The sequence below is a fragment of the Nuphar pumila genome, chromosome 12 (assembly GCF_984573655.1).
Source record: "Nuphar pumila chromosome 12, dmNupPumi1.hap1.1, whole genome shotgun sequence".
In the NCBI taxonomy this organism is placed as follows: Eukaryota; Viridiplantae; Streptophyta; class Magnoliopsida; order Nymphaeales; family Nymphaeaceae; genus Nuphar; species Nuphar pumila.
Window position 1 is genome coordinate 84019335 of NC_143260.1, and position 26759 is coordinate 84046093.

Sequence of the window (26759 nt, forward strand, 5' to 3'; positions counted from 1 at the left end):
TATATTTTAATTATTGTTTGTAATGAAATAAACTGCTTATCTCATGAATGTCCTGCTTTATTTTATTCTATATTGTTTATTTGTGTACCTACTAGTTTGTTATGAAACTGACCCATTTCATGGGCATGTGACGAGTAGGACTTTACAGGCGAAAGATGGCGCGATGCAACATGACTCGAGATTTTCCCTTCTTTTTGCTGACTCTGAATTTGAGTTTTCTTTAGATTTTTGGATTGTGGGGAATTATGCTTATTTTTGTAATAAACTGCAAATTTTATTAATAATCTATTATTTTGTTTCCTCACTTCCCTTGAGTAGTTGTTTCATGAGTAATGATGATTTTACGGCTAACGTACCCAGAATTTGTTAATTTGTGCTCCTTTCTAAATTGCTTCCATTGTCGATTTTAAAAATAAAAACTCTAATCTTTGAAAGGTTTTTCATCAATGTTTTCGAAATCACAAGTTGAAATTTTGGGGCGTTACAACTTGGTATTAGAGCCAGTTCAGAAAGAGGTGAATCTTGACCATTGAGCATCCCATCGTGTTATACGTCTTTGATATTTTATAGCATGTTTAGATTAAATTGTATTCTTGTTTCTATTTGTAGTACGATTCGAAAGATGGATTCGTTCGCTGGTCCTAGTGGTAGTCACAGTAGGGGTGCGCGTAGGTTGCAGGGCCGTTTCGTAAGGGGGAGGGGCTCCTTCATGGAAAGGGGTGGACATAGGATGTCCAGGGCTAGTTACTGCTCTAACCACCCACCTCTACCCACCTTTATAGATGAGCAGGGCTTTTCACTACCGACCGCCTACCAGATACCCTTTGCAGCGACGTGGGCTAAAGTGTATGCTCGAGAAGGTGGATTCGCATATTCTGGTGCACCAACAGGCACCACAAGAGTCATTAGGAGAATACATTACCCCTGATGTAGTAGAGAAGTGTGTATTTTGCGGGAACTCAGGGCACGCCATGGATGTCTGTCTTCTCAAGGCAGAGCACGGCGGCGAGATCGCAATTCCGGCTGCAGGCGAACAACCACCACCTCCAGTAGACCCAGCGAGCGGTGTATCACCCACATATATGCCTGTAACTGATTCGTCAAGTTATAGTCTTGGCTCACCAGAATATACACCGACGACGCCCCTCTACGGGCAGGAAACCTTCTACGAGGGGTCACCTCTCTTCACCCCTAAGCGCAGATTCAGGCATACAAGCAATAGAAGAGAATATCTTTGGCAGTTTTTTAGCCGTCCCTAAAGGGAGGTAGCACCTGCCAAGTTTTGATGGAGTCTGCGAACTCCCTTATCGTTGCTGAATAAAACATTTATGCTTATGTACCAGAATTGCTGGATTTGAAATGAACGACTTTCTTAATAAAGACTTATGTTTTGCTTGTGTTTCCTACTTATGACTTTCTTGTGTTCTCTCGGCATATTGACCTTTAACCTTGGCTACTTTTCAAGGATGACGGGAAGCTCGAGTAACAATACGGGTAATGAGTGGTGTGAGCAGATGGGATTCGTGATGGATACCCTCAACACCCTGACAGAGGCGATTCAGAGCCAGGTTCACACGTAGCGGGGCCAAACTCTCTTTACTGAGACCACACCGACAACTACCTATAAAAAATTTCTGAAGCTCGACCCTCCTACCTTCTCTGGCAAGGTTAACCCTGACATGGCAGAGAGTTGGGTCAAGGAGGTGGAACGAGTGTTCCAAGTTTTATCCATCCTCGACTATAAGAAGACGATGTTCGGGTCCTTCCAACTGAAGGACGACACACGCGAATGGTGGGACATGACTCAGGAAATGTAGTTCCCGGGTGCTGAGGTAATTCCTTGGGAGGCCTTTCGGAGGGCTTTCCTAGGAAACTACTTCCCTCCTCATGCGAGGGAAAAGAAGGTGGAATTTCTGGAGCTGTGTAAAGGCAGCTTGAGTCTGGGTGAGTACATCGCCAAATTTCAGTTGTTGGAGCGCTACTGTCCCAACCTGTTCGGGGATGACCACGAACGGGCTGAAAAGTTTATTCGTGGATTGAAGGAAGGACTCAGGCACCAGGTCCTTACCAGCATGCATGCGACTTTCTCTACGGCTGTAGCGGCAACCACCCTACTGAATGAGCATTGGGAGCGTTCAAAGAGCGTTCAGGCAAAGAAGCCACCTGCGACAGGTGGTAATTAGAAGAGGATCCGGTCTGGCGGCTCAGGGCAGCGACCACCATTACCTGTGAAGACCGAAGGAGGAAAGAAGCGGTTTCCTTCAGCGAAGCGCCAACGACAACAGGACCACCCACCGCCCAGGCAACCTTCTGGAGATAGCTGCCTCAAGTGCAAGAGGCTCTATGGCAGACAACCCTATCCCCGGGAGACTAGCAGATGTCTGTATTGTGGCAAGATGGGCCATTTTATACATGACTGTCAAAAAAAAACAGCGGATGACCTCAAGCGAACCAGCGGCGTACCTCAGCCTCATCGATCACCTCAGCAACTGCAGCAATGAGCTCAGTCAAGTGGTGTCAAGAAGGAGTTGGGTCGAGTTTACGTAGCCACGGTCGAGCAATTGACCAAAGGGGATCTCGTACAAGGTACCGTTCTTGTTGCTGATCAAGCAGCTTTTGCACTCTTTGATTGTGGTGCCACACACTCGTTTGTTTCGGAAAAATTTATAGAACAATTGCATATAGCTGTAAAACCACTTGACAATGCTTTAGACGTGTATAACCCTATTGGGAAGAACACGGTTTGTGCCACTTACATACTAGAGTTGGACGTAGTTGTGGCGGAGCGACACTTGCCTACTTGTGCCATCCTGCTTGAGATGACAGAATTTGACGTCATCCTAGGCATGGATTGGTTGCACAAGTTGTTAAACTGTATCTCTCTTATGTATATATATTTACATATATATATATATATATATATATATATATATATAAAGAGAGATACATATATATATATATATATGTATATATATCTATCTTTATATGTATGTAAATATATATATTTCTCTCTTCTTATAAAACCCGCAAGGGTATTATAGTCATTTCCCCTCTTTTGTGCATATTCATAATTATGAATATGCTGTAATGTTTTTCTATATTTTTGTATTTTTATTTTACCTTTTCTTCTTTTCTTTTTCTTTTCTTGTTTGTTGACTAAAGTCAACTTGGAGGGGGCTCAACACTAGCTATTGGGCCCCTCCAACGGTTAGATTTCTAACCGTTGGAGGGGCTCCAACAGCTAGTGGAGCCCCTTTAAGGCTTCTTGCTAGCTTATAAATAGGGAGTTCCCCCTTTGTAAAACTTACTTCTTGGAGCTTTTGTTCTCCATTCTTCTCAATAAAGATTCTTTATATTTTATATGCCTTTGTGCATTTGCGTTTCTCTATTGTACCTTTGTGTACATTTGTTCTAAGTGTTCTTGTGCCTTTGTGCACATACCTCTTGGTGGTGTTGTGCTTATAGCACACTTTATCTTTTTTTTGAGATATTTTTACATGGTATCAGAGCAAGGTTGAAGTTTGAAGATCGTGTGATTCTTCATATTTGCAAGTGCCTCGAAAAACATGCCTTTGGCCTCTTGGTGATTGGAGTGGGGACTTCTCTTTCCTCAATATTTTGGAAGGTTTTTACAAAAAGACTTAAAATTCTTTTTGTGGTATGTATATATTTTTCATTCTTCCCTCTCTAATGGGTGAAAAAGAGTTCCATTTCTCACTCAGTTTTAAATTAAATGACTCCAACTACCATGTTTGGGCCAGAAATACGGAGGCTCACATTAAAGGAAAAGGTCTTTGGGGATATGTCAAAGGAACCATTCCCGAACCCGAACCCAAGATCACCATTATTGAGAAGGGTGAAATAAAGGTTCTAGATGGTGAAGAGAGAGAAAAAGATTTTGAAGAATACAACAAAAGGCATGAAGAATGGGAGATGAAAAACTACAAAATCCTTTCATGGTTTTTCTCTTCTGTTGCAACGAAAATAAATGCAAACATATTGAAGTTCAAGAAAGCCTTTCAAGTTTGGGAGTATCTTGAAATAATGTGTACTTCAGGAGATTTGTCCTATAAATATTATCTCCAAAAGAAGCTATTAACTCTTCAACAAAGGAAAATGTCCGTTAGAGAATATTTTGCCAAGCTATCCACTATTTGGGAAGAACTTGCTCTCCAAGAACCTAAATGGAGTGGAAAGGCAATTAAATTGAGGGCCAAACAATTAGAAGAAGATCATTTCTCGAATTTTTTAAATGGGCTTAGACCCGAGTTTGAACAAACAAGGTCCTCTCTTTTGTCTTCTTTTTCTTCTCCTCCGTTGAAAGATGTGCTTACCAAACTAAGTGGAGGAGAAACTAGATTGGGGATGAATAAAATAAATCTAAGCGTGTTAGCCGTTCCCTCTAAGGATGAGGATGAGGGTGCTTATGCCGTCTCAAGACCGGGGAATAATGTCAAAACATATAAACCCCTCACTTCAACAAAAATCAAGGAGGAGAAAATGGTGGGCAATATAGAAGAAGAGATTATAGTAAAATCATATGCCACTTTTGCAAAAAACCAGGACACATTAAACCAGTTTGTCCTAAATGGAAAAAGATGGTGGCTATGACTACAACTTTCCAACCAAACAAGGAGGAAGGACCTTCAACTTTCAACAGTGCCACTTTGCCTCTAAATCAAATCATGAAAGCTCTTCAACCTCTTCTCAAGGGATCCATTTTTGGAGCCGCCATGACCACCTTCTCTCCTCTCGGTAAGACTCTTTGGCTCTTAGACTCGGGTGCATCCTTTCATATGAATCAAAATGTTTTTGCACTTTATAAATACTCAAAAAATTTGTCACCCTCTTTTGTCTCTACTGCAGATGGAGCTTCTCTTAAAATAAAAGGAATTGGAGATTTTGAAAGACAAGGTTTTTTTATTCCTAAAGTTAGATTTATCCCCAAACTAAATTTAAATTTGTTTTCCGTCTCTCAACTATCGGATCATGGGTGTGATATCAAATTCTCATCAAATAATTGTTGGATACAGGATCGCTGGTACGGGAAGTTGATTGGGGAAAGGCTATAGGAAGGAAGATCTATACTTTATGAAATTTCTTCAAATTTCAAAACACTCTTTTTGTAATGTTGCCCAACATAAAGATATAAATGTTTGGCATAAACTCCTTGGACATCCAAATATTGTCAACCTTTCTTATTTACATTTTGCTAAAACTTTATGTAAAGACAACTTCAATTGAAATGATTGTATTCTAGGTAAAATGAGAAGCTTACCTTTTGGACAAAGAACTATGTTTTCAACTAAGCCTTTTGAAATTATGCATTTGAATATATGAGGACAGGCACCCGTTGTGTCTAAGGGAGGGTTTTCGTATTATGTTATTTATGTTGATGATTTCTCAAGATATAGTTGAATATACTTCTTCAAACATAAACATGAGGTTTTCTCTACCTTGAGGGTTTTTCATATAATGATACAAAATCAATTCAATAGTAAATTACAAATTCTTAGAACCGATTCCGGGGGAGAATATCTTTCAAATGATTTAAAAAATTATATTGAAAATAATGGGATTGTTCATCAAAGGTATTGCCCTAAAACACCTTAACAAAATGGATTAGCCGAACGAAAACATAGACATATAATAAAAACTATAAGGACCCTACTCATTTCTCAAAAAATTCAAAAAAGATTTTGGGCCGAAGCAACTCTTGCATCGGTTTACCTCATAAATCGACTTTCATCCAAAAATTTGAATCAAATATCCCCTTTTGAAACATTGTATAAAAAAGAACCCGATTACAATAGACTAAGAATTTTTTGTTGTAAATGCTTTGTCCTCACCGACAAGAACGATAAATTATCTTCCAAAGCTATTTCTTGTGCGTTTTTGGGATATTCGGAAACACATAAAGGTTTTAGGTGTTATGATATTAAAAATGACAAACTATATGTTTCAAGAAATGTAACCTTTTTAGAAAATATGAGTGGTTTTAAAGAACACAAAACTAATGAAGATAATGCCGATTACTCTTTTTTGTTTGAATTATTATCTAGAAATGAGGATTTTTTTAGCGATGATGAATTGAATGAGGATAGGGATATAAGTGAAAGTATTCCACCACCTATCAAACTTGAAGAAGAAATGATAGTTGAACCAATTACCTACACACATAGAGATAAAAATACCTTTAGAAGTGCAATAGAAAAGTATAATGACTCTAGTGAACCCTCCAACCATTCTCGAAGAACCGAAAGATCTAGGAAAAATCCTTCTAGATTTATATCCTATGAGTCCTTTTCTCCAAAACATAGGGCATGTCTTAGTGCCATTCACTCATATCAAGAACCTAGGAATTTTGAAGAAGCTAAAAAAATGATAGAGTGGAGGGATGCCATGGATAATCAACTTAGAGCCCTCAACAAAGCCAAAACTTGGGCCTTTCAATATCTTCCAAAAGGAAAGAAATCAATAGGATGCAGATGGGTTTTTAAAGTCAAAACCAAGAGTGATGGCACTCTTGAAAGATATAAAGTCTGCCTTGTTACAAAATGATATAGTCAAGAATACAACATCGATTACAAAAAAACCTTTGCCCCCGTTGCACGAATGGTCACTGTAAGATGTTTGATCACTATTACATCTATTAAAAAATGAAACATTTACCAAATGGATGTTAAAAATGCTTTTTTAAATGGAGACCTTAATGAAGAAGTTTACATAGATGCTCCTTCTGGTATGGACATACTAAAGGGAAAAGTCCTTCGTTTGCAAAAAACACTTTATGGTTTAAAACAAACCTCTAAGGCTTGGTATGATTGATTTAATGAAGTAATGGTTCAAGATGGTTTTACTTCATGCTACACTGACACTGCTCTGTTTGTCAAAAAGTCTGATGCAGGAATATGTTGATGATATGTTGATAACAGGTAGTGACATAAAGGGCATCAAAAGCATTAAAACCACTTTAAAAGAAAGGTTTGAAATGTCAGACTTGGGGTATCTGACTTACTTTCTTTGGTATCGAGGTAGCCTACTCTCATAGAGGCTATTTTTTGTCTCAAACTAAACTTGCATGTGAGATTCTTGACAGATCAGGTATTACTGACGATAAAATTTGTGAGACCCCTGAAATTGTGGGATAAAAAATGAAGATCGATGATGGGATGCCTTTGGAGGATCCCACTCCCTATCGGCAACTTGTGGGGTCTCTAATGTATCTTAGCATCACAAGGCCAGACATCTCTCATGCCGTGCATACTGCAAGCCAATTTCAGCATGCTCCTACTTTCGTTCATATGAGCGTCGTTCTCCGAGTTGTCAAATACATAAGGAGAACTTTAAACAAGAGAGTTTTTCTTTCCTCATCCTCTGAGTTAAATTTAATTACATATACTGACTCTGATTGGGGAGGTGACCCAAATAATCGTCACTCCACTACAAGTTTTTGCATTTTTTTTAGGTGAATCCCTGATCTCATGGAGATGCAAGAAACAACAGAATGTGTCTTTATCATCCACCGAATCAGAATATCGAGCCATGACTTATATAACTATAGAGATTGTCTGGATTCATCAGCTGTTGCAAGACATGAGAATTCAAAATCAAGGACCCACAAAATTGTGTTGTGATAATAAGAGTGTAATCTATATTGCTAAGAATCACACTTTTCATGAGCGGACAAAGCATATTGAGATGGACTGCCATTATGTTAGAGAAGCATATCTTCAAAAAGTCACCGACCTTCCTTATGTGACTTCAGAATATCAGTTGACAGATTTCTTCACCAAGGCGCTTTGCTCACCAAGCTTCAACTTTTTCCTTGGCAAACTTTCGGTCATTGCACCCTAAGTTTTAGGGTGTTAAATTGTATCTCTCTTATGTATATATATTTACATATATATAAAGAGAGATACATATACATATATACATATGATATATATATATATATATATATGTATATGTATCTATCTTTATATATATGTAAATATATATGTCTCTCTCTTCTTGTAAAACCCACAAGGGTATTATAGTCATTTCACCTCTTTTGTGCATATTCATAATTATGAATATGTTGTAATGTTTTTCTTTATTTTTGTATTTTTATTTTACCTTTTCTTCTTTTCTTTTTCTTTTCATTTTCTTTTTTCTTTTCTTGTTTGTTGACTAAAGTCAACTTGGAGGGGGCTCAACACTAGCTGCTGGGCCCCTCCAACGGTTAGAATTCTAACCGTTGGAGGGGCTCCACTAGCTGTTGGAGCCCCTCCAAGGCTTCTTGCTAGCTTATAAATAGGGGAGTTCTCCCTTTGTAAAACTTACTTTTTGGAGCTTTTGTTCTCCATTCTTCTCAATAAAGATTCTTTATATTTTATTTGCCTTTGTGCATTTGCATTTTTCTATTGTACCTTTGTGTACATTTGTTCTAAGTTTTCTTGTGCCTTTGTTGTTAAAATATGATGTATATTTATATATATATATATATATATATATATATATATAGATTATGACACATACACATATATATTATATATATATGTCTATGTGTCTATCTATATATATATATAAATATATATATATATATTTATTTTTGTAAAACCTGATAGGGGTATTTCTGTCATTTCACATGTACACGCATATCTTTGATATGCTTTCTTTTTCTTTCTTTTTCCTTTTAGTCTTTTTCTTTTTTGATTTTTAATTACTTTTTTTTATTCATTGAAGAGGGGTCCACATAGAGTCGTTGGACCCCTCCAACGGTCATAAATATGACCGTTGGAGGGGCTCCAACGACTCTATGGGAGCCCCTCCTTGGGTCCCTTGCTGTGTATAAATAAGGGGCACAGCCCCATGTATTTGTTAAGCTTCTAGTGAAGCATTCTATGAAGTGAAATATATTTTTTTATCTCTTTTTGTGCTTGACCACTTTTGTGGTTTATTTTGCCCCTTAGTGGCCTCTTGTGTATGTGAGTGCTTCCGTGCTTTCGCTTGGAGACGTTGCTCTTTTCATTTGGCACTTCATTACATGGTACCAGAGCCTTGGTTAAGAAGGCTTCATCGGATTCTCCCTTGACAAGTAATACCTCTCCTCTCTCTTGTCTTATAAATTTTTTCTTCTAATGGCCAACAAAGATGCAAAGATCGATCTCTCATTCAAATTGGATGGGACCAATTATCGCATGTGGGCGGCCGCTATGGAGAATAATCTCAAAGGTAAAAAGCTTTGGGGTTATGTATGTGGAACCATTCCGGAACCACAACTAAAGCTAACTAAATTTGAAGGAGGTGAAGAAAAAACTTTGAATGAAGAAGAGAAGGGAAAGGCTATTCTTGATTACTCTTCTAAAATGGAAGATTGGGAAAGTGAACATGCTAAAATCTTAGCATGGTTCATGAATAATGTCGAATTGAAGATTTGTGCAAACCTTGCAAAATTCAAAAAGGCTAATGAAGCATGGTTTTTCATGAAAGGTATGTACACTCAAAGAGACCTTGCTAGGCATTTCTTTTTACAAGAAAAGGTAAGAGCTACCAAGCAAGGTGATATGAGTATTAGGGACTACTATAGTGCCCTATCTTCTTTATGGGATGAACTTGTCCTTCTTGAACCGCAATGGGAAGGAAGTGCTATTGCTATGAGACAAGAGCAAATGGAAAAAGAGAGGTTCTTTCAATTTATTCATGGGCTTCGTCCCGAATTTGAACAACTTAGAGGATCTCTACTTCATAGGGCCTCTACTCCTCTAAGCGATATTTTGGCCGACTTATGTCAAGAAGAAACCCGCTTGGCCTTGAAAAGAGATGTTGATGAAGTGCATGCCGTGTCTAGACCCGGCAACAATGTAAGACCATATAAACCACCACATTTTTGGAAGAATAATGGTGGTGGAGGAAGAAAAATCATTTGTCATAATTGTAATGAACCGGGCCATATCTGTCCCGATTGCCCTAAATTCAAGAAGAAGGTGGCTTCCGTGGGAGAAACTCCTCCAATCATCAATGAAGATTCAAAAAAGGATGGTGACATAAAGGATTCCATCGCTCATCTAACCGAAACTCTTCAACAATTTATAAAGATGAACGCCTCTACATCATCATCCTCACCTTCCACTTCCGGTGCCGCCATCTCTTCTTTTCCAGGTATGACTTCTTGGATTCTTGATTCGGGTGCCTCTTTCCATATGACTCCAAATGCATCACTTTTATCAAAACCAAGTCTCAATAAATTTAAATCATATGTATCCACTGCCGATGGAACATCTTTAAATGTTGAGGGTATTGGAAACCTTGAGAAAATTTATGACCAAAACAAAGAATTTTTTGTTCCCAAAATCCGGATCATCCCAAAACTTAATCTAAATCTTTTTTCCGTCTCTCAAATTATCGATTTTGAATGTAATGTCTCGTTTTCACCAACCCATTGCTATGTGCAGGATCTCCGGTCCGGGAAGCGGATTGGGCAAGGCCATAGAAGAGGGGACCTTTACTATATGGATTTTTTGTCTTTGCCATCCAAATCATTTTGTAATCATGTTCAATCCAAAGATATTGAGACTTGGCATAAGAGACTTGGACACCCTAGTATTTCCAAATTGTATCTTTTTCCATTTTTGGAAAAATTTTGTAATACAAATACATTTACATGTAATGATTGTATTTTTGGAAAGATTCACTCTCTTCCATATTCTCATAGCAATTTTGTGTCAAAAAGGCCTTTTGAACTTGTGCATTCCGATGTATGGGGACCGGCACCCGTTATGTCCAAAGGAGGCTTCTCTTACTATGTTTCTTTTATTGATGATTTTTCTAGATACACATGGGTTTATATTATAAAAAATAAATCCGATGTATTCACTAATTTTAAAGAGTTTCACGCTCTTGTTCAAAATCAATTCCAACACAATATAACCACTTTTAGATCCGACTCAGGAGGAGAATACATGTCTAAAGATTTTCAAAACTATTTTAAAACAAATGGAATTTTACACCAACGATCTTGTCCTAAAACTCCGCAACAAAATGGTTTTGCGGAAAGGAAACATAGGCATTTAATCGAAACCACAAGAACTCTTCTTGTATCTAAAAATGTTCCTAAAAATTTTTGGGCCGAAGCTCTTCTTACCGCAACATATCTTGTGAATCGTATGCCCTCTTCTTCTTTGAAAAATGTTTCACCCTTTGAAAAATTATTTAAAATTACTCCCGATTTTAATAGACTAAGAATCTTTGGATGCAAATGTTTTGTACTTAGTCTAGGACAAGATAAGTTGTCACCTAAAGCTATTGAATGTGTGTTCATTGGCTATGGTGAGAATAAAAAAGGCTATAGATGCTATGATATTCGAAACAATAAATTATATGTGTCAAGAAATGTAAACTTTATTGAAGAACAAAATGGTTTCGATATCCACACATCTAAGGAAGACATTGATTATTCTTTTCTATTTGACTTAGCTCCTAGAATTGAGTCTCCTGAGGATATTACTTGTGATACTAGTTGTGATGGAATTTCATATTATAATGATATACCACAACATGATAATACTTCTCAAAATGAAAATCTTAATGATATAAATGTCTATACCCGGCGGATAGGAAATGAACATCAACCTGCTATTGACAGATACTCTCAAGACTTCACTTTAGAAGAATCTACTAACAACAATCTACCTAGGAGATCTTCTCGTACTAGTAGGCCACCACAAAAATTTGTGTCCTATGAATCTTTTTCTCCAAATTATAGGGCCTGTCTCATGTTAATACATTCTTATCACGAACCTATCTCATTCAAGGAAGCTAAAGATCACCCACATTGGATTGAAGCTATGAAAATCGAATTAGAGGCTCTTAACAAGGCCCAAACCTGGAGCATTATTCCTCAACCTTTAGGAAAAAAAACAATTGGGTGTAGATGGGTATATAAAGTTAAAACCAAATGTGATGGGACTCTTGAGAGATACAAAGCTCGTTTGGTTGCAAAAGGCTATGCCCAAGAATATGGGATTGATTATGAAGAAACCTTTGCTCTTGTAGCCAGAATGACTAGTGTACGAACCTTAATTGCTTTAGCATCCATCAAACAATGGCCTATATACCAACTTGATGTTAAAAATGCATTCTTAAATGGAACTTTATGTGAAGAAGTTCTTATGGATCCTCCGCCGGGTCTTGAAATTGGGAAAGGTAATATTCTAAAATTAAATAAAGCTCTTTATGGGTTAAAACAAGCACCAAAAGCTTGGTATGATCTTTTTAGCAAAGTAGTTCTTGATAATGGCTTCTCCTCATGTTACACTGATACTGCTTTGTTTGTTAAATCTTCTAATGAATACATAACAATTTTGTTATTATATGTTGATGATATGATTATCACAGGTAATGATAAGAAAGGTATTGATCTTATTAAAAGTATTCTTAAGAAAAAATTTGATATGTCTGATCTGGGTTTTCTAAGGTATTTCTTAGGAATTGAAGTTGTATACTCCCCCAAGGGGTATGTCCTATCTCAGATGAAGCTTGCCTCTGACATTATTGCTAGGTCTGGGCTGACAGATGACAAAAGGGTGGAGACTCCAGAAGTCATCAATGCCAAGATGAGAGCCAATGATGGCACTCCTTTAGTAGATCCCACGCCTTATCGTCAATTGATTGGATCCTTAACCTATTTATCTATCACCAGGCCTGACATTTCTCATGCAGTTCATAGTGCAAGCCAATTTCAGACTGCCCCTACCACTACTCACATGGCCGCAGTTATGAGAATTATCAGATACCTAAAAAATTCCATAACTAAGGGAGTATTCTTATCCTCTTCTTCACCTCTTACTTTACTTGCGTATACTGACTCTGATTGGGGGGGTAACCCCGATGATCGTATTTCTACCACAGGTTATTGTGTGTTTCTTGGGGAGTCACTTATCTCTTGGAGGTGTAAAAAGCAGCGTAAAGTTTCTCTTTCATCTACTGAAGCCGAATATCGTGCGATGGCCACTACCACAACTGAGATTATATGGTTAAGAAGCTTACTTAAAGATATGGGTGTCTCACTCTCAACTCCTTTAAAGCTGTGTTGTGACAACAAGAGCTCCATTTATATTGCTAGCAATCACACTTTTCATGAACGGACAAAGCATATTGAGATGGACTGTCATTATGTTCGAGATGAGTTCTTACGCGGCACCATTCAACTCCCATATGTTTCTACCGAATATCAGTTGGCGGACTTCTTCACCAAAGCTTTGCCTTCGCCTCGCTTCTACTTCCTCCTTAGCAAACTCTCGGTGATTTCACCATGCGTTTGAGGGGGGGTGTTAAAATATGATGTATATTTATATATATATATATAGATTATGACACATACACATATATATTATATATATATATATATATGTCTATGTGTCTATCTATATATATAAATATATATATATATTTATTTTTGTAAAACCCGATAGAGGTATTTCTGTCATTTCACATGTACACGCATATCTTTGATATGCTTTCTTTTTTTTTCTTTTTCCTTTTAGTCTTTTTCTTTTTTGATTTTTAATTTCTTTTTTTTATTCATTGGAGAGGGGTCCACATAGAGTCGTTGGACCCCTCCAACGGTCATAAATATGACCGTTGGAGGGGCTCCAAAGACTCTATGGGAGCCCCTCCTTGGGTCCCTTGCTGTGTATAAATAAGGGGCACAACCCCATGTATTTGTTAAGCTTCTAGTGAAGCATTCTATGAAGTGAAATATATTTTTTTATCTCTTTTTGTGCTTGACCACTTTTGTGGTTTATTTTGCCCCTTAGTGGCCTCTTGTGTATGTGCGTGCTTCCGTGCTTTCGCTTGGAGACATTGCTCTTTTCATTTGGCACTTCATTACATTTGTGCACATACCTCTTGGTGGTGGTGTGCTTATAGCACATTTTATCTCTTTTTTGAGATATTTTCACACAAGTATCATGCCAAGATCTTTTGCCATGATGGCAAGATCGTTTTATCCCCACCAGGCTTTTCGAGAGTAGAATTCAGAATTGCCAGACCTGTGCGATCAAGTCGGATGATCTCGGCACTGAAGGCGCAGAACTACTTGCGGAAGGGATGCACTGCCTTTCTAGTTAGTGTTATCCAATCGGATCTGATGCCTATTCCCATCAGTGAGCTGAATGTGGTTCACGACTATCCTGACGTGTTTTCCAAGGAATTACCTGGACTTCCGCCACCTCGTGAGGTAGAATAAAAGTATGCATTTGACTTGAGTATGCATCCGAATTGAACAAAGACATGCTTATGAATATTTTTGTGACATGCACATTATACATGTTTGCATTTCTAAATTTGCATATAAATTTCCAAAAGGTGTGGTGTACATGTATTTTGGTTCTCGAGACATGTTAAGATTTGGAATTATTTATATGCTTTGACTTGATGTGATATGCTTAGGCATCATACTATGTGAAGATTGTTTCAAATGCATGCACATACATGAATTGATGTGTGTACATAAATGCATGAGTTGTTCACTTGTTTTAATTGAGATGATTCATGAGTGAATGCATGCATGTGGAATGATTTCGTAAAGGCACATACACATGAATGGTGAACAGATGCATATGAATGTGACATATAATGCACATGATTAAATTGACATATATAAATATGCACTTGGAAGCATATTGACAACATTGCATATATTGCAAGTTGTTATGGTTTTTGCGTATAATGCATCGATGGTCTAAATGAATCATCACAGGCTTGGAGAGCCTTGAGCTTTGTTTGCTCTTTTTTTAATTGTTTAAATGCATCACAAAAATTACATTTATATTATGGTTTTAATTGCGCTGTTTTATTTTTGCCATGGGTGGTAGACCATGAAGAGCTGCGCATGCTGATTTGCGAGCTTATGGTTGCATGATTTGCAAGCCTATGTTATTAATTTTGTATGTTGATTTGCAAATGTAATTTTATTGCACTATATTGCATTGTTCTGTGTTTCCACGGGCGGGAGTCCCGTGATGGTTCTCGCAGGGGTGGATGCGAGTTTATGCCTTGTTTTTGCATGCTGAATTGCAAAACTCAATAATTGGCTTTTAGTAAAAAGATAATGAATAAGAACAGTGTAATATACATTTTGGGATCTCCCGTCTTAAAAATGAGAATCTTAGAGGTCCGATCTTAGGGAGACTGTGAGGATACAAAAACTCCGTGTGCTTTATTTTGTCCCCTAAACCCGATATTGAGGTTCCTTCTCCTGACCACGGTTTTAGGGAGAGTCCGCCACTTTACCTGGGGGTGGTGTATTTGACACAACTGTTATTGTTTTGGTACCAAGAAAGTGACACTTATGGGCATGGGTGTCCCTTGTGTCCTCGACATTAGATGTGTAGGTCTAATATTCCGATAGATGGTGTTGTTTCCTGATATCGGTCAAGGGCTAAGTTTGAAACCCAGTAATAAAATACAAATTGTGTGTTAAGCTATCCTGGGAACCTAACTTGACCTCGGGGATTTTACCCGTTTGGTGTATCCGCGGGCAACGGTAATTAAAAAGAGGAACTTAAATTGTATGCATTTAATAGGGCATGCACATGGAAAGAAAAACTTTAATGAAAGATAATAAAGTGTTCATGCATTGCACATAAATCATGTATATGTCTGCTATGCATTAGAACATGCATGTGTTATCTGTTCCCTTAATTGTTACATGTTGGTGGATGCATGATGTTTAATCTCTAATATCTTGCTTACTTAAATTGTGATTCATGCTGTTGTTTATTGATTCTTCGTACTTAGAAATTATTCTCTATTGCATGGATACTTAATTGAAGTTATGAAGTTGTCATAATTGCTTCCCTCTAAATGATTGTATGAAATCTTATTTGTATTCGTTATGTTCACTTGTTTCATTAGAAGTACCTGTGCTCAGGATTTCGGTTCTGATACCTTACTTTTATGATTTTTCGCAGTTGCAGGTGAGCAGTGAAGCGACTGGTTTCTGAGAGAGTTACGAGTGTCACCTTCTTGCTGAACGGTTCACAGAGGGACAATGTGGCTCAGTTTTTCGTTATTTACTTTTATGTCATTTAAAATAGCTCTGATATGTCTTTTGCAATTATTATTAGATGCTCTTTCTTTCATGATTAATAAATAATGAGTTGCTATGGGTTGTGATGATAAATATAAGTTCTATTGTGGTGTGTGGTTATCCAACTGAAATTAGAACTGTAAGGACCCCGGGTCTCTGGGATTGTTTCCGCACTTGTTTAAAAAAAATTCCGCACATTTTCAAGGGGTATGAGTTGGGATCGTTACATTAACAACTACCCCACTGACAAAAGACTCAGCTTTCCCAGTCATCAGAGTTAGGGGAATTGGGATTACCATAAATTATCCTAGGTGGTAACTCCCAAGTACTTCTGCAGAAGTTGGATGCATCCATGGGCCACAAATGCCTTTGGAGATTTACTCTCTTGGTCACTGATCATCCCCTTAGGAGTAGACTCAGTCAGCCATCCGGGTTAATGAAAAACACTTGACATAATAAATCCCCGGATCGGTCTCGGTTGTTTCTACGTTTCGCGTCTGTGTGTACCCACAAGCCAGTTAATATCAGAACTTAAAGAATATCCTATTCACCATAGTTGTAGAGTAATTGAGATTCATACATCTTACTATTGACGAACTCAGGCTTAATCTTTTTTTCTTCAACTTTTTGTCTTAATTCACTAGGCCTGATATTGTTTATTCAGTCGCTTACAATGTTGTTTGTATCTTGTAAAGAATATCTGTTTCAAGATAGTAGATCTTTGCATATGTTGCGCCTGCTAGAGTTGATTGTACATTTTAATTATTGTTTGTAATGAATAAACTGCTTATCTCATGAATGTCCTGCTTTATTTTATTTTACATTGTCTATTTGTGTACCTACTAGTTTGTTATGAAACTGACCCATTTCATGGGCAAGTAACAAGTAGGACTTTACAGGCGGCCGATGGCACGATGCAATAAGGCTCAAGATTTTCCCTTATTTCTGCTGGCGTCTTGGCTCTGAGTTTGAGTTTTCTTTAGATTTTTGGATTATGGGAAAGAATACTTATTTTTGTAATAAACTGCACATTTTATTAATAATCTATTGTTTTGTTTCCTCACTTCCCTTGAGTAGCTGTTTCATAAGTAACGATGATTTTACGGCTAACGTACCCAGAATTTGTTAACTTGTGATCCTTTCTAAATTGCTTCTGTTGTCGATTTTAAAAGTAAAAACTCTAATCTTTGAAAGGTTTTTAATCAATGTTTTCGAAATCACAAGTTGAAATTTTAGGGCGTTACAATATTTGATCTTGTTCTTTAGTATATTTTTCTAGAGCACAAGATTATTGTTCTAAGTTGCCCCCATCTGGAGTATTGAATACAGTCTTGACTATCATGAAATGATTTGATACTTATTATGTCATTTTGATCTTCTTGGTTTTCATCAATATTGCCTTCATCAATCTTTGGAACTAAGTCCAATAAAAAAGAGTACTCATCTATTTCTTTAGAATTCTTATCTTAAAAAAAACTTTCTTTTTCCAAGAAAGATATATTTCTTGACACATAACTTTTTAGTTTTAAGATCAAAACATCTAAACTTTTTTGATGGTTTGCATAGCCTAAAAAAAGCACATGGAATAGCACGAGGGGAGAGTTTATCATTTTTGTTAGAAAAAACAACATTTGCATCCAAAGACCCTTAACCTAGAATAATCTGGAATTTGTTTAAAAAGTTTTTCAATAGGAGATATATTGTTTAATGAAGATGATGGCGTTATGTTAATGATAAACTGTAGTTAGAGTAACTTCGGCCCAAAAAAAATTTGGTACTTGTGTCATGAGTAGAAGAATTCTTGTTGTTTCTATAATATGCCTATACTTTCTTTCTGCCCAACCATTTTGTTGTGGAGTATAAGGATATGATCTTTGATGTGTAATACTATGTAAATTCAGATAATCTTTAAATTCTTTTGATAAAAACTCTCTCCCTGAATTAGTGCGAAAGATTGAAATATCATCTTTAAACTGATTTTTGAGCAGATTATGAAATATTTAAAAATGTAAAAAAACTTTGGATTTATGTTTAAGAAAATAGATCTAAGTATGCCTGGTAAAATCATCTATAAAGATTACATAATATGAAAAGTCACCATCTGATATAACAGGTGCGGGGCCCCATACATCCGAATGTACTAACTCAAGTGGTCGAGAAGAAACAAAATTTCTTTCTTGAAAAGGTGATCGTTTTATTTTTTCAAGAATACAATCTTCACATATAAAGGTCTCAAAATTACAAAAATTTTCTATCTTTGGAAAAAATTGGATCTTGGATACACTAGGATGGCCAAGTCTCTTGTGCCATAGCTCCAAGTCCATTTTCTGAATATTACAATCCAATGTATTCTTGAGAATTTTCAAAAAATCCATATAGTATAGGCCTCATTCTCTATGGCCTTCCTCAATTATCTTCCCTGACTGGTGATCTTGCACTCGACAACCACAAGAGGAGAAGGAAACGTTATATCTAGATAATTGGGAAACAGATAAAAAGTTAAGGTTAAGTTTGGAAATATATCTAATCTGTGGAATGTAAAAACTTTTTGAATTTTGTGAAATATTTTTAAAATTCCCTATTCCTTTGATTTCAAGCGATGTTCCATCAGTGGTAAAAGCATTTGACCCATTTGAGTTGTAACATTCGGATAACATATTAATGTTTAGTGTCATATGAAAAGAGGCACCTGAGTCAAGAAGCCAAAGAGATTTACGAGGATCGGAGGTGCTAAAGGAAGAGACTGTGGTTTCAGTGGAAGAAGATGCTCATTTGAGTAGTGGTTGAAGTGCCTCCACCAATTGTGCCAACGACATGCTTCCAATGGATGGCTCATTTGATTCTTGTGGAGGTTCGATTGAGGCAACCTTCTTCTCATAAGGTTTCTTCAATTTTGGACAATAGGTTTTCACATATCCTGGTTCGTGGCAATAGTAACTGTTGAGATTAAGATGTTTTATGTTTAAGTTTTCCTAGTCTAGAGGTTATTTGAATTTTTAGTTTAATGAGGGACTTATGTGTAATTTCTCTTGTTGGCTTTCTCTATTTAACATAGAGATTAGCCCTAATCAGAATTAACGTGTTCTCTTATTTTTGCAGTCGACTCTCTCTCTCTTTACCTAGGTGTATGCACATCACATCTACCTTCTACATGGTATCAGAGCCCAGATCTCGGGAGCGTGATCAATAGAGATTGATCTACACCAAAAAAAAAAATTTTATATTGAAATCAGGTTTGCTTTTGTTTTCTGTGTAAGATCTGATAACAGATCTGGGATTTGACCAAGGTCATGACCCAGATCTGTCATCAGATCTAAGGGAGCAGATGTGGATGCGTGTATTTGGTTTGGTAGCCGTAACCCTTGAGCTCCTCAGTTTTGGAGTTTTTTTTTTGCCGTGATTTCCTGCCGTGATTTTCTTTCCTGCTGTTTGGGAGCAACAACAATCTCATTTCCTGTGCTGTTGCGTGTGATCGAGATATGACAGATTTGTTTAACCGTGCCCTGAAGAACTGATATTCGTATTGGCTATCGAGCTTTATATGTCTGGGAGCAGCAACTGTCGTGATTCTTTTTCTGCGTTTGCATATTATCGTTGGTTGTGATTCCCAGGATTTTAGTTGGTTGTTTTATTTCAGAATATGGATTTCAACAGTCGTGATTCCCTGCTGTGTCGTGTTTTTTTTTTTACATGCATGTTGTGAAAGAAGCATGTTAGTTTCAGTTGTCTTTCTATCGTGGAAACAGCAGGCGTGATCTTTCTGTCGTGGAAACAGCAGACGTGATTCCCTGCTGTGTTGGAAAATATCCCTGTTTGTGGGCTGCTGTTCTTTCTGTCGTGGAAACAACAGGCGTGATTCCCTGCCGTGTTGGAAAATATCCCTGTTTGTGGGCTACTGTTCTTTACTGGTTATCATATTGCCTGACGCGTGATTATAACACTTGCTGTTCAAGTGATGTAATCTGATTTTTTTTTTGCTGAAATAAAATTACATCTTCAGTATGGCTGAAACTTCGAAAGGTGATTCCAAAATTGAACATATTGGGGAGTATAAGGCTTTTGCCAATCCCTTCTCGTACGGCTCTTCTATAAGGTTGAATGAAACTAACTATGCCAATGTCGGTATTTGGACATCGTAGAAAACATATTTTGTTGGAAGACGAACCCACTGACAAATTGGGAAAATATGTTACTTGGGATGAAGATAATGACATAGTTATGTCATGGATCATGAATAGTGTCGAACCCCATATTGCAGATGATTTAATTTACTATAATACAGCCAAACTGATGTGGGACAATCTTCGAGATACGTACTCACAAGAGACTAATGTGAGTCGTATCCTGTAAGTCGAACATGAGATATATAATTTACAGCAGGGAGATTAGACCTTGGCCCAGTACTATGCCTCTGTCAAAGCTGCGTTTGAAAGACTCAATGCTCACAGGCCTCTTTGTTGCTCGAAGCAAAAGGATCATCAAGAACAAACTATGGTTGCTCGGTTTCTTACAGGTCTTTCTTCAGAATTTTCTGTTGCAAAGGTCCAAATGTTGACTGGATCAGATGTACCTACTCTTGCTGATGCATACAATCGTCTGAGTAGACTTGCGATCTCTCTTCCACAATCTCAGCCTGTGACTCAGTCATCTGCTCTTGTTGTCTCATATGGTTATGGGCGTGGAAATATTCAAAATATCAGAGGACGAGGTCGTGGACGAGGTATGGGAGGCAGAGGAAAGCTTCAATGTACATTCTGTGGAAAATCTGGACATTTAGAAGATCGTTGCTGGGATCAGCATGGTCGGCCAACCTCTTCTTCATCAAAGTCATATGCTCCTAAATCAAATGTTACTACTCTCGAGGCAACAAATGTACAGGATAATATCTCTGCAAGTGACAGTAGTATCACCCTCAGTCGTGCTGAATATAATGAGCTGATAGCTCTTCGCCCTTTGAGTTCCACCCCTCCTGTAGCTGGTGTTGCCTACTCAACAGGAAATCATCTTCATCCGACTGACAGTAAGTGGATTATTGACTCTGGTGCATCCAGACACTTATGTGGAAATTCGCTTGTTTTTTCAGATCTAAAGGATATTACTGTTCATCGAGGAGTTTCATTAGCTGATGGGAGTTCCTCCCTGGTTGTTTGTTAGGGAAATATTTCTATATCCTCCTACTTACAGTAGAAAAATGTTCTTCATGCTCCAAACTTTCCTCAAAGTTTACTCTCTGTTAGTTGCCTTACAAAAGAACAAAACTGTAGAGTAATATTTGATCCGATGGGTTGTCATTTTCAGGATTTGCTGACGGGGAAGAAGATTGATGGAGGCTATGAAGCAAATGAAGTCTACTACCTACATCATCCAGTGGGTAATGTTCATGCTGCAGTGAAACACTCATCCAGTCCTATTCAGTGGCATCGTCGTCTTGGTCATCCTTCATTGTCAAAGCTTCGTTCTGTCTTTCCTCAAATTCCTTCCACTACATCATTTCAGTGTGAAGCATGTCAGCTGGGCAAGCATCATTGAAGTTCGTTCCCTTCGAGTCAGAGTCAGTCTAGTCATAAAGTTTTTGAACTTCTTCATGCAGATGTATGGGGTCCTAGTAAGATTCCTACTAGGACTCAGTGTCGATATTATCTTGTTATTGTTGATGATTTCTCTAAGTTGTCATGGGTGTTTTTAATAAAAGAACGATCTGAAGTTCCAAGTATTATCAAATCCTTAATTCTTGAAATAAAAACTCAGTTTGAATCTATTGTCAAGATTGTTCGCACTGATAATGCTCTTGAGTTTAAATCAAAATTTCTGTTACAATTTTACCAAGATCATGGCATTCAACCCCAAACTTCCTGTGCCTATTCATCTCAACAAAATGGGGTGGCTGAGCGAAAACATCGGCACCTGCTTGATGTTGCCTGGACCATTATGATTCAATCCAATGTCCCTGCGTTATACTGGGGTGATGCGATTACCACTGCTTGCTATCTGATCAACCGCATGCCTTCGTCTTCTGTGGGTGATCAAATTCCATTACATATCCTAAAACCTAATGCCCCTCTTTTTTCTTTCTCACCAAAAATATTTGGATGTGTTTGTTTTGTACACAAACTTGGCCCTGACCGTGATAAATTGGCCGCTCAAGCTACAAAATGCATATTTATAGTTTATCCAAAAAATCAAAAGGGCTATCGATGTTATGATTCTATTTCTCGCCGAGAGTATGTCAGTGCGGATATATCTTTCCTGGAATCCTCTCCATATTTCTCTAGTACAAGTTCCCCGCTGCAGGTTGATCCAGCTGAATCTTTTCCATTACCTATACCTCCTTTTCGTTTGGAATCTGTGCCCTCATTACCGAACCACACTTCATCCTCTTCACGATTTAATAATCCTCCATTGGTATATGTGCGTAGAGCTCCACCTCCGCCAGTGTCTCCATCCTCTTCTTCTCCTGAGGTAAGTACTACTGACAATCGTGATCTTCATGATGATAACAGGCCTATTGCTCTACGAAAGGGGACACGACAATGTACCTTATATCCCATATCTTATTTTGTCTCTGACGTCAGAATTGGAAATCAGATATAAACTTTTATTTCAGCCTTATCTGCTGAAATGATTCCTCTGAACTATCAACAGGCAGAGCTAGATAATCGCTGGAAGCTGGCTATGCAAGAAGAAATAGATGCTTTAGTTGTTAAAATGTATACTTAAAAACATTATTGTAAGTATAAATATATATACTTATATATATAGAGATACATATACATATATTATATGTATACGTATCTCTATATATAAGTATATATATTTATATATTTTTCCCTTTTTCTCTTTACCCAAAAAGGGTTTTTCTGTCATTTCACATTTTGCGCATATTCCATTTGGAATATGCTGTATTTCTTTTCTTTTTAATTTTTAATTTTTTATTTTTTGTAAAAGGTGCATTGGGGGTCCCCCAATAGAGTTGTTGGGCCCCCCCCAACGGTCACAATTGTGACCGTTGGGGGCTCCCCAATGACTCCTTTGGGGAGCCCCCCTTTGCACCCCATTGCTCTTGTATAAATAGGGGTGTTCCCCCTTGTTGTATGATAAGCTTGAGAGTCTCAAGCATTTGCTTCCATTTTATGAAATACATGCATTATTGCATGTTTGTTATTTATACGTTTTTTGCGTATTTTGTTCAAGTGTTGTGAGAGTGCTTTCGTGCACTTCTTTTATAAAATATTTATGCTTGTATGCGTATTGTCTTTTCGTAGACAATTTCACATTAGTGTCTCAGCATACATGGGATCTAGTTGATTCCCCAGTAGATGCTGACATTGTTGGATGCAAATGGGTATATACAATAATGTACAAATCGGATGGTTCTATTGAAAGGTACAAGGCCAGATTAGTAGCAAAAGGATATACTCAGACATATGGTATTGATTTCTTTGAAACCTTTTCTCCTGTTGCACGGATGGGCACTATCCGTCTTGTTCTCTCAGTAGTTGTTCATCATGGTTGGTGCTTATGTCAATTAGATGTGAAAAATGCATTTCTATATGGGGATCTATCTGAGACAGTTTACATGCAACAACCTTCAGGATTCGAGGTTGAGGGGGAGTGTCAGAAGGTGTGTAGATTGAGAAAGGCGATTTATGGCTTGAAACAAAGTCCGTGTGCATGGTTTCAAAAGCTGTTTGAAGTGATGTCACGCTTTGGCTTCAACAGGTCAGCGGCAGATCATACACTATTTATCAAGAAAACTAACTCAGGCATAGTTGTTATGGTGGTATATGTGGATAACATCATTCTTACAGGAGACAATGTGAAAGATATTGAAGCCACAAAGGCTCATCTTCAAAAACACTTTGTTACAAAAGATCTTGGTTCACTTAGATATTTTCTGGGTATAGAAGTTGTCAGGAGCTGTGAAGGGATGGTTTTGTCTCAACGGAAGTATGTTCTTGACTTATTAAAGGAAACGGGAATGTTGGGAGCTAAACCAGCAAATATTCTCATGGACCATAAAGTTCAGTTGTTTGAAGAAGGGTCAAAACCGGTTGATAGCAAAAGCTATCGCTCACTAGTAGGGAAGCTACTGTATGTAACTGTGACCAGGCCGGATATTGCTTTAGCAGTAAGCAAAGTTAGCCAATTTATGGACAAACCAACTGAGGTACACTGGAATGCAGCTATAATGATTCTCAGGTATTTAAAATCTTCTCCTGGAAAAGGGTTATTGTTCAGGAAAGGTGGAACTCTGGAGATAGTGGCCTATTCTGATGCTGACTATGCAGGATCTGTAGTAGATAGAAAATCTACCACAGGATTCTGTGTGTTTCTGAGAGACAACCTGATTTCATGGAGAAGTAAGAAGCAAAATGTGGTCTGTAGATCGAGTGCAGAATCAGAATATAGGGCTATGGCCCAAACAACTGCTGAATTAATGTGGGTTCGTACTGTTCTTCATGATCTTCGGGTGAAGGTTTCCTCTCCTATGACCATGATGTGTGATAACAAGGCTGCCATATATATAGCGAACAATCCTGTCTTTCATGAGAGAACAAAGCACATTGAGGTTGATTGCCACTATGTAAGATATATGGTTCAAGCTGGTCATATCACTACCAAATATCTAAAGTCGGAGGACCAAGTTGCAGACATGTTTACAAAACCTCTGGCTAGACCAAATTTCTCAAAATGTTGTGACAAGCTGAACATGATTGATATCTATGCTCCAGCTTGGGGGGGAGTGTTGAGATTAAGATGTTTAAGTTTTCCTAGTCTAGAGGTTATTTGAATTTTTAGTTTAATGAGGGACTTATGTGTAATTTCTCTTGTTGGCCTTTCTCTATTTAACATAGAGATTAGCCCTAATCAGAATTAACGTGTTCTCTTATTTTTGCAGCCGACTCTCTCTCTTTCTCTTTTTCTCTCTCTTTACCTAGGTGTCTGTGCATCACATCTACCTTCTACAGTAACAAATGACTTTCCTTTTCTCAAATTCATTTTCTTGTTTCTCATCATTTGTTTTTCCATAGTTTGGGGGTTTGTATGTGCGAATATAGTTTTTCGGTTTGGATACTGCTAGAACCAAGTCATCATCACACTTGGTGATTCTATTCTTAAGCCTATTCTCTTCCATGCTTAGTTCTTCTATTGTGTCTTCTATTGAAGACACCTTTCCTCGATGAAGAAGAACGAACTTGGTTGATTCAAACTCTGATCTTAGTCTACTAATAAATTAAAAGAAATGCTCCGCATTTATTTGATTTTGGCGGAGTTCTATATCGTGTAGAAAATGCCACTTTGGTTCAAAAGGAGCCAACTCTTCTCATAATTCGGACAAGCTATTATATTATTCTCTAATACTCTTGTTCCCTTGGACCATATTTCAAACTTTATTTTGTAAGTTGTACACATGTGCAATATCTTTAAGAGAATACATTCTCTTACGATAATCCCAAGCATCATTGGCATGTTTAAATTTTGTAAGACTTGAACATTTTTTGATGTCTACACTACTTATGAGCCAAGACAGAATCTTGGCATGTCCCATTATCCATTCCTTCCACTTTTTTTTATAAGTGGTAATGGCTTCTGTTTTCTCAACCTCCGTGAGAGGTATTTATTTCTCTCTATCAATCTTTGTAAGGATTAATGTAGGTTCCAAATCAGTCCCATCCACTAATCCCACAACCCCTTTTCCCATATAAGGTGCTTCATAATTGAAGCCCATGAAACATAGTTTGAATCGTTGAGTTTAATGGGTTTAATGGTGACATTATCATTGTCTTCCATTTTACAAGGTTTGGGAAAAGAAATAAAGAGGAGAAGAACTAAGAAGAATAGAGAAGAAGAGGAGGGAGAAGAGAATAAAGCTACTTTACCATGGATGGTGATTTCGAGTGCTCCTCCAATCTTCCAAGCTTTCACACGATCACAACTTCATATACACTTTAAAAAAACTTCACTTCTTTTTCAAAATTTCAAATGACACGCTTTTTGATGCACCAAAACAAAAACTTTGGTTGATCGCTTCAACCTTGCTCTAATACCATGTAAGATTACGTATCATCACCAAATAAGACTACAAATAGTCTTAAAAAGATTACACAAAAAGAACCACAAAGGTTCAACTCCAATACCCGAAAAAGGGCATGCAATAAGGAAGAAAAATTATATTAAATGGTTGGGAAAAACCCACACTTCAATAATACATTGTAAGGGGAACTTGCCCCATATTTATACAAGAAATACGAGCTAAGGGGAGGGAGTCGTTGGGCTCCCAACGACTCTAAATAGAGTTGTTGGGAGTCCAACGTCTCTCTACCTTTTTAACTTTAGTCAAAAGTTGACTTAGTCAAAAAGGTTTACAAGTGTCAAAAATGAAAAATAAAAAGTAGAAAAAGTTATCCTAACTAAACTATACTAACTCAAGTAAAAGAAAGACTAATTCCTAGTTAGTCTAGGAGATTATCTAGGATATTACATATTATTTAACAGTTATTGCATAAATTGTGACTGAACTATTTCCAATCAATTCTAAATATGATGAATAGTTAATTTTGACTGCTAACTGCTATTATCTGTTCCATATTTAGTTGGTACTGTGTGCTTCATAAACATATTATGTGACTTTTTGAACTTTGCAATTTCATGAATAGGTTTAATTACACACACACAATGTCAA

General features: G+C 37.4%; 1 protein-coding gene across 5 annotated transcripts in view; it reads left to right on the plus strand.

The window, feature by feature from the left end:
- The window catches only part of SLP1 (Calcineurin-like metallo-phosphoesterase superfamily protein), a 76344-nt gene that overhangs the window by 9185 nt on the left and 40400 nt on the right, over nucleotides 1–26759 (plus strand). The window lies entirely within an intron of this gene.